Source organism: Hemiscyllium ocellatum, unplaced genomic scaffold (genome assembly GCF_020745735.1).
Source record: "Hemiscyllium ocellatum isolate sHemOce1 unplaced genomic scaffold, sHemOce1.pat.X.cur. scaffold_1360_pat_ctg1, whole genome shotgun sequence".
NCBI classification, from domain to species: domain Eukaryota; kingdom Metazoa; phylum Chordata; class Chondrichthyes; order Orectolobiformes; family Hemiscylliidae; genus Hemiscyllium; species Hemiscyllium ocellatum.
In genome coordinates this window covers 18,980-34,664 of record NW_026867753.1, presented here as the reverse complement: position 1 = coordinate 34,664, position 15,685 = coordinate 18,980, and the positions used below count along the sequence as shown (strand labels likewise).

Below are 15,685 nucleotides of genomic sequence, written 5' to 3'. Positions count from 1 at the left end.
TGGACGATAAAGAAAGGGTGCACGGACGTAATTCGCTTTTCGCAACTTTTCGGATTGATGCGGAATGCCGAGGAGCGAATCCTGTACGTGAGGGAAACGATGATTGGCATTTATGGGCAAGCTACACCAACACAAGGGGAGGCAATGAATAGGATCTTTCCGTCAAGGCCAACATTTCTCGCCCATGCCGAGATCAGCCTGGTGGTGAGCTGCTCTCTCGAACCGCTGCAGTCCAAGTGCTGTCGGTAGCCCCGCGATGCTGTTTGGGCGGGGATTCCCGATTTTGACCCGGTAACACCGGAGGAACAAAGACATATTTGCAATTCAGGACAGCGAGTGTCTCGGGGGGGGGGAGGGGGGAGAACTTGCGACTGGTGGTGTTCCCGTGGATCTGCTGCCGTCATCCTTCGAGGCTGCGTTGGCCATGGGTTTGCAAGGTGCTGCCTGAGGAATTCTGGTGAATCTTGTAGATGCCGGGGGAATGAATGACCCTGCCGGGGGAATGAATGACCCTGCCGCCGCCGCTGTCCCCGATCACCGGAGAAACCTCTCTGCAGTCGACCTGACGTGCGGTGGCTCCGGCCCGTGCCATCTGATTGGTCGTCAGCGCGACCTACGCGGCTACGTAACAGATGGAGAGAAAAGCACGGGGAAAGCACAGCGACTGCTGCAGAGTGATCTTCCGGTCTGGTTGGATATCTTGGAAGGAAGGTAGACGGTAAGGGAATAAAGGAACTTTGAATATCATCAAACTGATGGAAAGGATAGTCGGCAAATATGACCTCCACCGTTGGAGTATTGATGTGCTATCGCTTCTCGGCCTTTTGGCTTGGAATATGTGTAGTTTCTGTTCTTATCAGTTTAATCGCTGATATCTCCCGAAGGTGGGAGTGTTTGTATTAAATGGATTTTTGGAGCAGGGAGATGGCTTAAGGGCTTGCTCTGTCCTCTCCATGTATCAGCCTGGTATTGCAGTGTTTCCAGGAATGGTGCACCCAACGCTTACCCAAGTTCAAAAGCAGGTGAATGCAATGTGAATCTCTTGCCTTTGCTAGTTTGCCGTGTTGATGGCAGTCAGTGATTGTTGCATCTATTGTCTTTTCAGTTGCAGGAAACTATCGTCTTTTGTTACGGGTTTTCTGTCTTATGAACCTGCTCTGCAGTTACCTGATGAAGGTGCAGCACGCAGAAAGCCAGGACAGGGGTAACCCCAACGTGCTACAGGGAACATTCTGGAACCAGGGGCCTGCCAGGAAGGTAACTTGCCAATTTAAATGAATGGATTTGCCCTTGTCTGCCGTTTTGGGCTTCTGCGGTCGTTCTTGGAACGTATCCCACCGATGGTACGGCGGTGGCGGGGGTGGGGTGACTGCTGTAATTTCAAAGAACCCCGTTGGGCTGAAACCTGGTGTTGTGGGATTTTTAACACAGTCAAATCAGGTTGTGGGATCCCATGACTCAGCCAATGTCAAATGGCTATCAGATCAGCCCCCACAGCCCCTTCCCAACCCCCCCCGCCTCCCCCCCCCCCCGAGGCAACAAATTTATCCTAATATTTTCTTGAACAAGAAAGAAATGTCTTTGGTCTGTTTCCTGAATAGAGTGAAACCCCCATCTCTGTTTGTTTCTTCGCAAACTACTGTACGGAAGCGACCTGCTTTAGTAGCTACGTCTGTACGTAAAGATTATTCACGCAGACGATCGCCCAAGGCTGGAACTGGCTTCAGCTCCCTGGTGCCACCAGGCAGCCGTACTAACCACTGATCCACTGTGCCACCCGTACGATTTGGAACGATTTGTCATCATTTGCGGTGCAAGTAGCGAAACAGTTGTCAGTTTGTCAACTGGGTCGGATTATAATGTTGTCAGCGATCTGCAGCAATGTGAACGGAGATGTCGAATCGAGCTGCTGGTGGTGATGAGGCGCGCTTGCAGCGTGACATGTTTACACGGGGAGATCAGCTCCCTCCCCATTCTCCAGAGAGTCGGATACAAGTAGAGAGGATATTGAGAGTGGACGATAAAGAAAGGGTGCACGGACGTAATTCGCTTTTCGCAACTTTTCGGATTGATGCGGAATGCCGAGGAGCGAATCCTGTACGTGAGGGAAACGATGATTGGCATTTATGGGCAAGCTACACCAACACAAGGGGAGGCAATGAATAGGATCTTTCCGTCAAGGCCAACATTTCTCGCCCATGCCGAGATCAGCCTGGTGGTGAGCTGCTCTCTCGAACCGCTGCAGTCCAAGTGCTGTCGGTAGCCCCGCGATGCTGTTTGGGCGGGGATTCCCGATTTTGACCCGGTAACACCGGAGGAACAAAGACATATTTGCAATTCAGGACAGCGAGTGTCTCGGGGGGGGGAGGGTGGAGAACTTGCGAATGGTGGTGTTCCCGTGGATCTGCTGCCGTCATCCTTCGAGGCTGCGTTGGCCATGGGTTTGCAAGGTGCTGCCTGAGGAATTCTGGTGAATCTTGTAGATGCCGGGGGAATGAATGACCCTGCCGGGGGAATGAATGACCCTGCCGCCGCCGCTGTCCCCGATCACCGGGAGAAACCTCTCTGCAGTCGACCTGACGTGCGGTGGCTCCGGCCCGTGCCATCTGATTGGTCGTCAGCGCGACCTACGCGGCTACGTAACAGATGGAGAGAAAAGCACGGGGAAAGCACAGCGACTGCTGCAGAGTGATCTTCCGGTCTGGTTGGATATCTTGGAAGGAAGGTAGACGGTAAGGGAATAAAGGAACTTTGAATATCATCAAACTGATGGAAAGGATAGTCGGCAAATATGACCTCCACCGTTGGAGTATTGATGTGCTATCGCTTCTCGGCCTTTTGGCTTGGAATATGTAGTTTCTGTTCTTATCAGTTTAATCGCTGATATCTCCCGAAGGTGGGAGTGTTTGTATTAAATGGATTTTTGGAGCAGGGAGATGGCTTAAGGGCTTGCTCTGTCCTCTCCATGTATCAGCCTGGTATTGCAGTGTTTCCAGGAATGGTGCACCCAACGCTTACCCAGTTCAAAAGCAGGTGAATGCAATGTGAATCTCTTGCCTTTGCTAGTTTGCCGTGTTGATGGCAGTCAGTGATTGTTGCATCTATTGTCTTTTCAGTTGCAGGAAACTATCGTCTTTTGTTACGGGTTTTCTGTCTTATGAACCTGCTCTGCAGTTACCTGATGAAGGTGCAGCACGCAGAAAGCCAGGACAGGGGTAACCCCAACGTGCTACAGGGAACATTCTGGAACCAGGGGCCTGCCAGGAAGGTAACTTGCCAATTTAATGAATGGATTTGCCCTTGTCTGCCGTTTTGGGCTTCTGCGGTCGTTCTTGGAACGTATCCCACCGATGGTACGGCGGTGGCGGGGGGTGGGGTGACTGCTGTAATTTCAAAGAACCCCGTTGGGCTGAAACCTGGTGTTGTGGGATTTTAACACAGTCAAATCAGGTTGTGGGATCCCATGACTCAGCCAATGTCAAATGGCTATCAGATCAGCCCCCACAGCCCCTTCCCAACCCCCCCGCCTCCCCCCCCACCCCCGAGGCAACAAATTTATCCTAATATTTTCTTGAACAAGAAAGAAATGTCTTTGGTCTGTTTCCTGAATAGAGTGAAACCCCCATCTCTGTTTGTTTCTTCGCAAACTACTGTACGGAAGCGACCTGCTTTAGTAGCTACGTCTGTACGTAAAGATTATTCACGCAGACGATCGCCCAAGGCTGGAACTGGCTTCAGCTCCCTGGTGCCACCAGGCAGCCGTACTAACCACTGATCCACTGTGCCACCCGTACGATTTGGAACGATTTGTCATCATTTGCGGTGCAAGTAGCGAAACAGTTGTCAGTTTGTCAACTGGGTCGGATTATAATGTTGTCAGCGATCTGCAGCAATGTGAACGGAGATGTCGAATCGAGCTGCTGGTGGTGATGAGGCGCGCTTGCAGCGTGACATGTTTACACGGGGAGATCAGCTCCCTCCCCATTCTCCAGAGAGTCGGATACAAGTAGAGAGGATATTGAGAGTGGACGATAAAGAAAGGGTGCACGGACGTAATTCGCTTTTCGCAACTTTTCGGATTGATGCGGAATGCCGAGGAGCGAATCCTGTACGTGAGGGAAACGATGATTGGCATTTATGGGCAAGCTACACCAACACAAGGGGAGGCAATGAATAGGATCTTTCCGTCAAGGCCAACATTTCTCGCCCATGCCGAGATCAGCCTGGTGGTGAGCTGCTCTCTCGAACCGCTGCAGTCCAAGTGCTGTCGGTAGCCCCGCGATGCTGTTTGGGCGGGGATTCCCGATTTTGACCCGGTAACACCGGAGGAACAAAGACATATTTGCAATTCAGGACAGCGAGTGTCTCGGGGGGGGGGGGGAGAACTTGCGAATGGTGGTGTTCCCGTGGATCTGCTGCCGTCATCCTTCGAGGCTGCGTTGGCCATGGGTTTGCAAGGTGCTGCCTGAGGAATTCTGGTGAATCTTGTAGATGCCGGGGAATGAATGACCCTGCCGGGGGAATGAATGACCCTGCCGCCGCCGCTGTCCCCGATCACCGGGAGAAACCTCTCTGCAGTCGACCTGACGTGCGGTGGCTCCGGCCCGTGCCATCTGATTGGTCGTCAGCGCGACCTACGCGGCTACGTAACAGATGGAGAGAAAAGCACGGGGAAAGCACAGCGACTGCTGCAGAGTGATCTTCCGGTCTGGTTGGATATCTTGGAAGGAAGGTAGACGGTAAGGGAATAAAGGAACTTTGAATATCATCAAACTGATGGAAAGGATAGTCGGCAAATATGACCTCCACCGTTGGAGTATTGATGTGCTATCGCTTCTCGGCCTTTTGGCTTGGAATATGTGTAGTTTCTGTTCTTATCAGTTTAATCGCTGATATCTCCCGAAGGTGGGAGTGTTTGTATTAAATGGATTTTTGGAGCAGGGAGATGGCTTAAGGGCTTGCTCTGTCCTCTCCATGTATCAGCCTGGTATTGCAGTGTTTCCAGGAATGGTGCACCCAACGCTTACCCAAGTTCAAAAGCAGGTGAATGCAATGTGAATCTCTTGCCTTTGCTAGTTTGCCGTGTTGATGGCAGTCAGTGATTGTTGCATCTATTGTCTTTTCAGTTGCAGGAAACTATCGTCTTTTGTTACGGGTTTTCTGTCTTATGAACCTGCTCTGCAGTTACCTGATGAAGGTGCAGCACGCAGAAAGCCAGGACAGGGGTAACCCCAACGTGCTACAGGGAACATTCTGGAACCAGGGGCCTGCCAGGAAGGTAACTTGCCAATTTAAATGAATGGATTTGCCCTTGTCTGCCGTTTTGGGCTTCTGCGGTCGTTCTTGGAACGTATCCCACCGATGGTACGGCGGTGGCGGGGGGTGGGGTGACTGCTGTAATTTCAAAGAACCCCGTTGGCCTGAAACCTGGTGTTGTGGGATTTTTAACACAGTCAAATCAGGTTGTGGGATCCCATGACTCAGCCAATGTCAAATGGCTATCAGATCAGCCCCCACAGCCCCTTCCCAACCCCCCCGCCCTCCCCCCCCACCCCCGAGGCAACAAATTTATCCTAATATTTTCTTGAACAAGAAAGAAATGTCTTTGGTCTGTTTCCTGAATAGAGTGAAACCCCCATCTCTGTTTGTTTCTTCGCAAACTACTGTACGGAAGCGACCTGCTTTAGTAGCTACGTCTGTACGTAAAGATTATTCACGCAGACGATCGCCCAAGGCTGGAACTGGCTTCAGCTCCCTGGTGCCACCAGGCAGCCGTACTAACCACTGATCCACTGTGCCACCCGTACGATTTGGAACGATTTGTCATCATTTGCGGTGCAAGTAGCGAAACAGTTGTCAGTTTGTCAACTGGGTCGGATTATAATGTTGTCAGCGATCTGCAGCAATGTGAACGGAGATGTCGAATCGAGCTGCTGGTGGTGATGAGGCGCGCTTGCAGCGTGACATGTTTACACGGGGAGATCAGCTCCCTCCCCATTCTCCAGAGAGTCGGATACAAGTAGAGAGGATATTGAGAGTGGACGATAAAGAAAGGGTGCACGGACGTAATTCGCTTTTCGCAACTTTTCGGATTGATGCGGAATGCCGAGGAGCGAATCCTGTACGTGAGGGAAACGATGATTGGCATTTATGGGCAAGCTACACCAACACAAGGGGAGGCAATGAATAGGATCTTTCCGTCAAGGCCAACATTTCTCGCCCATGCCGAGATCAGCCTGGTGGTGAGCTGCTCTCTCGAACCGCTGCAGTCCAAGTGCTGTCGGTAGCCCCGCGATGCTGTTTGGGCGGGGATTCCCGATTTTGACCCGGTAACACCGGAGGAACAAAGACATATTTGCAATTCAGGACAGCGAGTGTCTCGGGGGGGGGGAGGGTGGAGAACTTGCGAATGGTGGTGTTCCCGTGGATCTGCTGCCGTCATCCTTCGAGGCTGCGTTGGCCATGGGTTTGCAAGGTGCTGCCTGAGGAATTCTGGTGAATCTTGTAGATGCCGGGGGAATGAATGACCCTGCCGGGGAATGAATGACCCTGCCGCCGCCGCTGTCCCCGATCACCGGGAGAAACCTCTCTGCAGTCGACCTGACGTGCGGTGGCTCCGGCCCGTGCCATCTGATTGGTCGTCAGCGCGACCTACGCGGCTACGTAACAGATGGAGAGAAAAGCACGGGGAAAGCACAGCGACTGCTGCAGAGTGATCTTCCGGTCTGGTTGGATATCTTGGAAGGAAGGTAGACGGTAAGGGAATAAAGGAACTTTGAATATCATCAAACTGATGGAAAGGATAGTCGGCAAATATGACCTCCACCGTTGGAGTATTGATGTGCTATCGCTTCTCGGCCTTTTGGCTTGGAATATGTGTAGTTTCTGTTCTTATCAGTTTAATCGCTGATATCTCCCGAAGGTGGGAGTGTTTGTATTAAATGGATTTTTGGAGCAGGGAGATGGCTTAAGGGCTTGCTCTGTCCTCTCCATGTATCAGCCTGGTATTGCAGTGTTTCCAGGAATGGTGCACCCAACGCTTACCCAAGTTCAAAAGCAGGTGAATGCAATGTGAATCTCTTGCCTTTGCTAGTTTGCCGTGTTGATGGCAGTCAGTGATTGTTGCATCTATTGTCTTTTCAGTTGCAGGAAACTATCGTCTTTTGTTACGGGTTTTCTGTCTTATGAACCTGCTCTGCAGTTACCTGATGAAGGTGCAGCACGCAGAAAGCCAGGACAGGGGTAACCCCAACGTGCTACAGGGAACATTCTGGAACCAGGGCCTGCCAGGAAGGTAACTTGCCAATTTAAATGAATGGATTTGCCCTTGTCTGCCGTTTTGGGCTTCTGCGGTCGTTCTTGGAACGTATCCCACCGATGGTACGGCGGTGGCGGGGGGGTGGGGTGACTGCTGTAATTTCAAAGAACCCCGTTGGGCTGAAACCTGGTGTTGTGGGATTTTTAACACAGTCAAATCAGGTTGTGGGATCCCATGACTCAGCCAATGTCAAATGGCTATCAGATCAGCCCCCACAGCCCCTTCCCAACCCCCCCGCCTCCCCCCCCACCCCCGAGGCAACAAATTTATCCTAATATTTTCTTGAACAAGAAAGAAATGTCTTTGGTCTGTTTCCTGAATAGAGTGAAACCCCCATCTCTGTTTGTTTCTTCGCAAACTACTGTACGGAAGCGACCTGCTTTAGTAGCTACGTCTGTACGTAAAGATTATTCACGCAGACGATCGCCCAAGGCTGGAACTGGCTTCAGCTCCCTGGTGCCACCAGGCAGCCGTACTAACCACTGATCCACTGTGCCACCCGTACGATTTGGAACGATTTGTCATCATTTGCGGTGCAAGTAGCGAAACAGTTGTCAGTTTGTCAACTGGGTCGGATTATAATGTTGTCAGCGATCTGCAGCAATGTGAACGGAGATGTCGAATCGAGCTGCTGGTGGTGATGAGGCGCGCTTGCAGCGTGACATGTTTACACGGGGAGATCAGCTCCCTCCCCATTCTCCAGAGAGTCGGATACAAGTAGAGAGGATATTGAGAGTGGACGATAAAGAAAGGGTGCACGGACGTAATTCGCTTTTCGCAACTTTTCGGATTGATGCGGAATGCCGAGGAGCGAATCCTGTACGTGAGGGAAACGATGATTGGCATTTATGGGCAAGCTACACCAACACAAGGGGAGGCAATGAATAGGATCTTTCCGTCAAGGCCAACATTTCTCGCCCATGCCGAGATCAGCCTGGTGGTGAGCTGCTCTCTCGAACCGCTGCAGTCCAAGTGCTGTCGGTAGCCCCGCGATGCTGTTTGGGCGGGGATTCCCGATTTTGACCCGGTAACACCGGAGGAACAAAGACATATTTGCAATTCAGGACAGCGAGTGTCTCGGGGGGGGGGGAGGGGGGGAGAACTTGCGAATGGTGGTGTTCCCGTGGATCTGCTGCCGTCATCCTTCGAGGCTGCGTTGGCCATGGGTTTGCAAGGTGCTGCCTGAGGAATTCTGGTGAATCTTGTAGATGCCGGGGGAATGAATGACCCTGCCGCCGCCGCTGTCCCCGATCACCGGGAGAAACCTCTCTGCAGTCGACCTGACGTGCGGTGGCTCCGGCCCGTGCCATCTGATTGGTCGTCAGCGCGACCTACGCGGCTACGTAACAGATGGAGAGAAAAGCACGGGGAAAGCACAGCGACTGCTGCAGAGTGATCTTCCGGTCTGGTTGGATATCTTGGAAGGAAGGTAGACGGTAAGGGAATAAGGAACTTTGAATATCATCAAACTGATGGAAAGGATAGTCGGCAAATATGACCTCCACCGTTGGAGTATTAATGTGCTATCGCTTCTCGGCCTTTTGGCTTGGAATATGTGTAGTTTCTGTTCTTATCAGTTTAATCGCTGATATCTCCCGAAGGTGGGAGTGTTTGTATTAAATGGATTTTTGGAGCAGGGAGATGGCTTAAGGGCTTGCTCTGTCCTCTCCATGTATCAGCCTGGTATTGCAGTGTTTCCAGGAATGGTGCACCCAACGCTTACCCAAGTTCAAAAGCAGGTGAATGCAATGTGAATCTCTTGCCTTTGCTAGTTTGCCGTGTTGATGGCAGTCAGTGATTGTTGCATCTATTGTCTTTTCAGTTGCAGGAAACTATCGTCTTTTGTTACGGGTTTTCTGTCTTATGAACCTGCTCTGCAGTTACCTGATGAAGGTGCAGCACGCAGAAAGCCAGGACAGGGGTAACCCCAACGTGCTACAGGGAACATTCTGGAACCAGGGGCCTGCCAGGAAGGTAACTTGCCAATTTAAATGAATGGATTTGCCCTTGTCTGCCGTTTTGGGCTTCTGCGGTCGTTCTTGGAACGTATCCCACCGATGGTACGGCGGTGGCGGGGGTGGGGTGACTGCTGTAATTTCAAAGAACCCCGTTGGGCTGAAACCTGGTGTTGTGGGATTTTTAACACAGTCAAATCAGGTTGTGGGATCCCATGACTCAGCCAATGTCAAATGGCTATCAGATCAGCCCCCACAGCCCCTTCCCAACCCCCCGCCTCCCCCCCCCACCCCGAGGCAACAAATTTATCCTAATATTTTCTTGAACAAGAAAGAAATGTCTTTGGTCTGTTTCCTGAATAGAGTGAAACCCCCATCTCTGTTTGTTTCTTCGCAAACTACTGTACGGAAGCGACCTGCTTTAGTAGCTACGTCTGTACGTAAAGATTATTCACGCAGACGATCGCCCAAGGCTGGAACTGGCTTCAGCTCCCTGGTGCCACCAGGCAGCCGTACTAACCACTGATCCACTGTGCCACCCGTACGATTTGGAACGATTTGTCATCATTTGCGGTGCAAGTAGCGAAACAGTTGTCAGTTTGTCAACTGGGTCGGATTATAATGTTGTCAGCGATCTGCAGCAATGTGAACGGAGATGTCGAATCGAGCTGCTGGTGGTGATGAGGCGCGCTTGCAGCGTGACATGTTTACACGGGGAGATCAGCTCCCTCCCCATTCTCCAGAGAGTCGGATACAAGTAGAGAGGATATTGAGAGTGGACGATAAAGAAAGGGTGCACGGACGTAATTCGCTTTTCGCAACTTTTCGGATTGATGCGGAATGCCGAGGAGCGAATCCTGTACGTGAGGGAAACGATGATTGGCATTTATGGGCAAGCTACACCAACACAAGGGGAGGCAATGAATAGGATCTTTCCGTCAAGGCCAACATTTCTCGCCCATGCCGAGATCAGCCTGGTGGTGAGCTGCTCTCTCGAACCGCTGCAGTCCAAGTGCTGTCGGTAGCCCCGCGATGCTGTTTGGGCGGGGATTCCCGATTTTGACCCGGTAACACCGGAGGAACAAAGACATATTTGCAATTCAGGACAGCGAGTGTCTCGGGGGGGGGGAGGGGGAGAACTTGCGAATGGTGGTGTTCCCGTGGATCTGCTGCCGTCATCCTTCGAGGCTGCGTTGGCCATGGGTTTGCAAGGTGCTGCCTGAGGAATTCTGGTGAATCTTGTAGATGCCGGGGAATGAATGACCCTGCCGGGGAATGAATGACCCTGCCGCCGCCGCTGTCCCCGATCACCGGGAGAAACCTCTCTGCAGTCGACCTGACGTGCGGTGGCTCCGGCCCGTGCCATCTGATTGGTCGTCAGCGCGACCTACGCGGCTACGTAACAGATGGAGAGAAAAGCACGGGGAAAGCACAGCGACTGCTGCAGAGTGATCTTCCGGTCTGGTTGGATATCTTGGAAGGAAGGTAGACGGTAAGGGAATAAAGGAACTTTGAATATCATCAAACTGATGGAAAGGATAGTCGGCAAATATGACCTCCACCGTTGGAGTATTGATGTGCTATCGCTTCTCGGCCTTTTGGCTTGGAATATGTGTAGTTTCTGTTCTTATCAGTTTAATCGCTGATATCTCCCGAAGGTGGGAGTGTTTGTATTAAATGGATTTTTGGAGCAGGGAGATGGCTTAAGGGCTTGCTCTGTCCTCTCCATGTATCAGCCTGGTATTGCAGTGTTTCCAGGAATGGTGCACCCAACGCTTACCCAAGTTCAAAAGCAGGTGAATGCAATGTGAATCTCTTGCCTTTGCTAGTTTGCCGTGTTGATGGCAGTCAGTGATTGTTGCATCTATTGTCTTTTCAGTTGCAGGAAACTATCGTCTTTTGTTACGGGTTTTCTGTCTTATGAACCTGCTCTGCAGTTACCTGATGAAGGTGCAGCACGCAGAAAGCCAGGACAGGGGTAACCCCAACGTGCTACAGGGAACATTCTGGAACCAGGGGCCTGCCAGGAAGGTAACTTGCCAATTTAAATGAATGGATTTGCCCTTGTCTGCCGTTTTGGGCTTCTGCGGTCGTTCTTGGAACGTATCCCACCGATGGTACGGCGGTGGCGGGGGTGGGGTGACTGCTGTAATTTCAAAGAACCCCGTTGGGCTGAAACCTGGTGTTGTGGGATTTTTAACACAGTCAAATCAGGTTGTGGGATCCCATGACTCAGCCAATGTCAAATGGCTATCAGATCAGCCCCCACAGCCCCTTCCCAACCCCCCCGCCTCCCCCCCCACCCCCGAGGCAACAAATTTATCCTAATATTTTCTTGAACAAGAAAGAAATGTCTTTGGTCTGTTTCCTGAATAGAGTGAAACCCCCATCTCTGTTTGTTTCTTCGCAAACTACTGTACGGAAGCGACCTGCTTTAGTAGCTACGTCTGTACGTAAAGATTATTCACGCAGACGATCGCCCAAGGCTGGAACTGGCTTCAGCTCCCTGGTGCCACCAGGCAGCCGTACTAACCACTGATCCACTGTGCCACCCGTACGATTTGGAACGATTTGTCATCATTTGCGGTGCAAGTAGCGAAACAGTTGTCAGTTTGTCAACTGGGTCGGATTATAATGTTGTCAGCGATCTGCAGCAATGTGAACGGAGATGTCGAATCGAGCTGCTGGTGGTGATGAGGCGCGCTTGCAGCGTGACATGTTTACACGGGGAGATCAGCTCCCTCCCCATTCTCCAGAGAGTCGGATACAAGTAGAGAGGATATTGAGAGTGGACGATAAAGAAAGGGTGCACGGACGTAATTCGCTTTTCGCAACTTTTCGGATTGATGCGGAATGCCGAGGAGCGAATCCTGTACGTGAGGGAAACGATGATTGGCATTTATGGGCAAGCTACACCAACACAAGGGAGGCAATGAATAGGATCTTTCCGTCAAGGCCAACATTTCTCGCCCATGCCGAGATCAGCCTGGTGGTGAGCTGCTCTCTCGAACCGCTGCAGTCCAAGTGCTGTCGGTAGCCCCGCGATGCTGTTTGGGCGGGGATTCCCGATTTTGACCCGGTAACACCGGAGGAACAAGACATATTTGCAATTCAGGACAGCGAGTGTCTCGGGGGGTGGGGGAGGGGGGAGAACTTGCGAATGGTGGTGTTCCCGTGGATCTGCTGCCGTCATCCTTCGAGGCTGCGTTGGCCATGGGTTTGCAAGGTGCTGCCTGAGGAATTCTGGTGAATCTTGTAGATGCCGGGGGAATGAATGACCCTGCCGGGGAATGAATGACCCTGCCGCCGCCGCTGTCCCCGATCACCGGGAGAAACCTCTCTGCAGTCGACCTGACGTGCGGTGGCTCCGGCCCGTGCCATCTGATTGGTCGTCAGCGCGACCTACGCGGCTACGTAACAGATGGAGAGAAAAGCACGGGGAAAGCACAGCGACTGCTGCAGAGTGATCTTCCGGTCTGGTTGGATATCTTGGAAGGAAGGTAGACGGTAAGGGAATAAAGGAACTTTGAATATCATCAAACTGATGGAAAGGATAGTCGGCAAATATGACCTCCACCGTTGGAGTATTGATGTGCTATCGCTTCTCGGCCTTTTGGCTTGGAATATGTGTAGTTTCTGTTCTTATCAGTTTAATCGCTGATATCTCCCGAAGGTGGGAGTGTTTGTATTAAATGGATTTTTGGAGCAGGGAGATGGCTTAAGGGCTTGCTCTGTCCTCTCCATGTATCAGCCTGGTATTGCAGTGTTTCCAGGAATGGTGCACCCAACGCTTACCCAAGTTCAAAAGCAGGTGAATGCAATGTGAATCTCTTGCCTTTGCTAGTTTGCCGTGTTGATGGCAGTCAGTGATTGTTGCATCTATTGTCTTTTCAGTTGCAGGAAACTATCGTCTTTTGTTACGGGTTTTCTGTCTTATGAACCTGCTCTGCAGTTACCTGATGAAGGTGCAGCACGCAGAAAGCCAGGACAGGGGTAACCCCAACGTGCTACAGGGAACATTCTGGAACCAGGGGCCTGCCAGGAAGGTAACTTGCCAATTTAATGAATGGATTTGCCCTTGTCTGCCGTTTTGGGCTTCTGCGGTCGTTCTTGGAACGTATCCCACCGATGGTACGGCGGTGGCGGGGGTGGGGTGACTGCTGTAATTTCAAAGAACCCCGTTGGGCTGAAACCTGGTGTTGTGGGATTTTTAACACAGTCAAATCAGGTTGTGGGATCCCATGACTCAGCCAATGTCAAATGGCTATCAGATCAGCCCCCACAGCCCCTTCCCAACCCCCCCGCCTCCCCCCCCACCCCCGAGGCAACAAATTTATCCTAATATTTTCTTGAACAAGAAAGAAATGTCTTTGGTCTGTTTCCTGAATAGAGTGAAACCCCCATCTCTGTTTGTTTCTTCGCAAACTACTGTACGGAAGCGACCTGCTTTAGTAGCTACGTCTGTACGTAAAGATTATTCACGCAGACGATCGCCCAAGGCTGGAACTGGCTTCAGCTCCCTGGTGCACCAGGCAGCCGTACTAACCACTGATCCACTGTGCCACCCGTACGATTTGGAACGATTTGTCATCATTTGCGGTGCAAGTAGCGAAACAGTTGTCAGTTTGTCAACTGGGTCGGATTATAATGTTGTCAGCGATCTGCAGCAATGTGAACGGAGATGTCGAATCGAGCTGCTGGTGGTGATGAGGCGCGCTTGCAGCGTGACATGTTTACACGGGAGATCAGCTCCCTCCCCATTCTCCCAGAGAGTCGGATACAAGTAGAGAGGATATTGAGAGTGGACGATAAAGAAAGGGTGCACGGACGTAATTCGCTTTTCGCAACTTTTCGGATTGATGCGGAATGCCGAGGAGCGAATCCTGTACGTGAGGGAAACGATGATTGGCATTTATGGGCAAGCTACACCAACACAAGGGGAGGCAATGAATAGGATCTTTCCGTCAAGGCCAACATTTCTCGCCCATGCCGAGATCAGCCTGGTGGTGAGCTGCTCTCTCGAACCGCTGCAGTCCAAGTGCTGTCGGTAGCCCCGCGATGCTGTTTGGGCGGGATTCCCGATTTTGACCCGGTAACACCGGAGGAACAAAGACATATTTGCAATTCAGGACAGCGAGTGTCTCGGGGGGGGGGAGGGGGAGAACTTGCGAATGGTGGTGTTCCCGTGGATCTGCTGCCGTCATCCTTCGAGGCTGCGTTGGCCATGGGTTTGCAAGGTGCTGCCTGAGGAATTCTGGTGAATCTTGTAGATGCCGGGGGAATGAATGACCCTGCCGGGGGAATGAATGACCCTGCCGCCGCCGCTGTCCCCGATCACCGGGAGAAACCTCTCTGCAGTCGACCTGACGTGCGGTGGCTCCGGCCCGTGCCATCTGATTGGTCGTCAGCGCGACCTACGCGGCTACGTAACAGATGGAGAGAAAAGCACGGGGAAAGCACAGCGACTGCTGCAGAGTGATCTTCCGGTCTGGTTGGATATCTTGGAAGGAAGGTAGACGGTAAGGGAATAAAGGAACTTTGAATATCATCAAACTGATGGAAAGGATAGTCGGCAAATATGACCTCCACCGTTGGAGTATTGATGTGCTATCGCTTCTCGGCCTTTTGGCTTGGAATATGTGTAGTTTCTGTTCTTATCAGTTTAATCGCTGATATCTCCCGAAGGTGGGAGTGTTTGTATTAAATGGATTTTTGGAGCAGGGAGATGGCTTAAGGGCTTGCTCTGTCCTCTCCATGTATCAGCCTGGTATTGCAGTGTTTCCAGGAATGGTGCACCCAACGCTTACCCAAGTTCAAAAGCAGGTGAATGCAATGTGAATCTCTTGCCTTTGCTAGTTTGCCGTGTTGATGGCAGTCAGTGATTGTTGCATCTATTGTCTTTTCAGTTGCAGGAAACTATCGTCTTTTGTTACGGGTTTTCTGTCTTATGAACCTGCTCTGCAGTTACCTGATGAAGGTGCAGCACGCTGAAAGCCAGGACAGGGGTAACCCCAACGTGCTACAGGGAACATTCTGGAACCAGGGGCCTGCCAGGAAGGTAACTTGCCAATTTAATGAATGGATTTGCCCTTGTCTGCCGTTTTGGGCTTCTGCGGTCGTTCTTGGAACGTATCCCACCGATGGTACGGCGGTGGCGGGGGTGGGGTGACTGCTGTAATTTCAAAGAACCCCGTTGGGCTGAACCCTGGTGTTGTGGGATTTTTAACACAGTCAAATCAGGTTGTGGGATCCCATGACTCAGCCAATGTCAAATGGCTATCAGATCAGCCCCCACAGCCCCTTCCCAACCCCCCCGCCTCCCCCCCCCACCCCCGAGGCAACAAATTTATCCTAATATTTTCTTGAACAAGAAAGAAATGTCTTTGGTCTGTTTCCTGAATAGAGTGAAACC

General features: G+C 51.6%; 8 non-coding genes across 8 annotated transcripts; all 8 read left to right on the top strand.

Annotated features, from left to right (window-relative positions):
* The first annotated feature begins 808 nt into the window (after positions 1–808).
* On the top strand, positions 809–1,000 carry LOC132809862 (U2 spliceosomal RNA). The gene has a single exon (XR_009642582.1). It is a non-coding gene; the product is annotated as a U2 spliceosomal RNA (small nuclear RNA).
* A 1,822-nt stretch (positions 1,001–2,822) lies between these two features.
* On the top strand, positions 2,823–3,012 carry LOC132809852 (U2 spliceosomal RNA). The gene has a single exon (XR_009642573.1). It is a non-coding gene; the product is annotated as a U2 spliceosomal RNA (small nuclear RNA).
* Positions 3,013–4,829: 1,817 nt separating this feature from the next.
* LOC132809860 (U2 spliceosomal RNA) lies at positions 4,830–5,021 on the top strand. The gene has a single exon (XR_009642581.1). It is a non-coding gene; the product is annotated as a U2 spliceosomal RNA (small nuclear RNA).
* Positions 5,022–6,846: 1,825 nt separating this feature from the next.
* LOC132809859 (U2 spliceosomal RNA) lies at positions 6,847–7,038 on the top strand. The gene has a single exon (XR_009642580.1). It is a non-coding gene; the product is annotated as a U2 spliceosomal RNA (small nuclear RNA).
* A 1,805-nt stretch (positions 7,039–8,843) lies between these two features.
* Positions 8,844–9,035, top strand: LOC132809858 (U2 spliceosomal RNA). The gene has a single exon (XR_009642579.1). It is a non-coding gene; the product is annotated as a U2 spliceosomal RNA (small nuclear RNA).
* A 1,820-nt stretch (positions 9,036–10,855) lies between these two features.
* Positions 10,856–11,047, top strand: LOC132809857 (U2 spliceosomal RNA). Its single transcript, XR_009642578.1, has one exon. It is a non-coding gene; the product is annotated as a U2 spliceosomal RNA (small nuclear RNA).
* Positions 11,048–12,870: 1,823 nt separating this feature from the next.
* On the top strand, positions 12,871–13,062 carry LOC132809856 (U2 spliceosomal RNA). The gene has a single exon (XR_009642577.1). It is a non-coding gene; the product is annotated as a U2 spliceosomal RNA (small nuclear RNA).
* Positions 13,063–14,882: 1,820 nt separating this feature from the next.
* On the top strand, positions 14,883–15,074 carry LOC132809855 (U2 spliceosomal RNA). Its single transcript, XR_009642575.1, has one exon. It is a non-coding gene; the product is annotated as a U2 spliceosomal RNA (small nuclear RNA).
* The last annotated feature ends 611 nt before the right edge of the window (positions 15,075–15,685 follow it).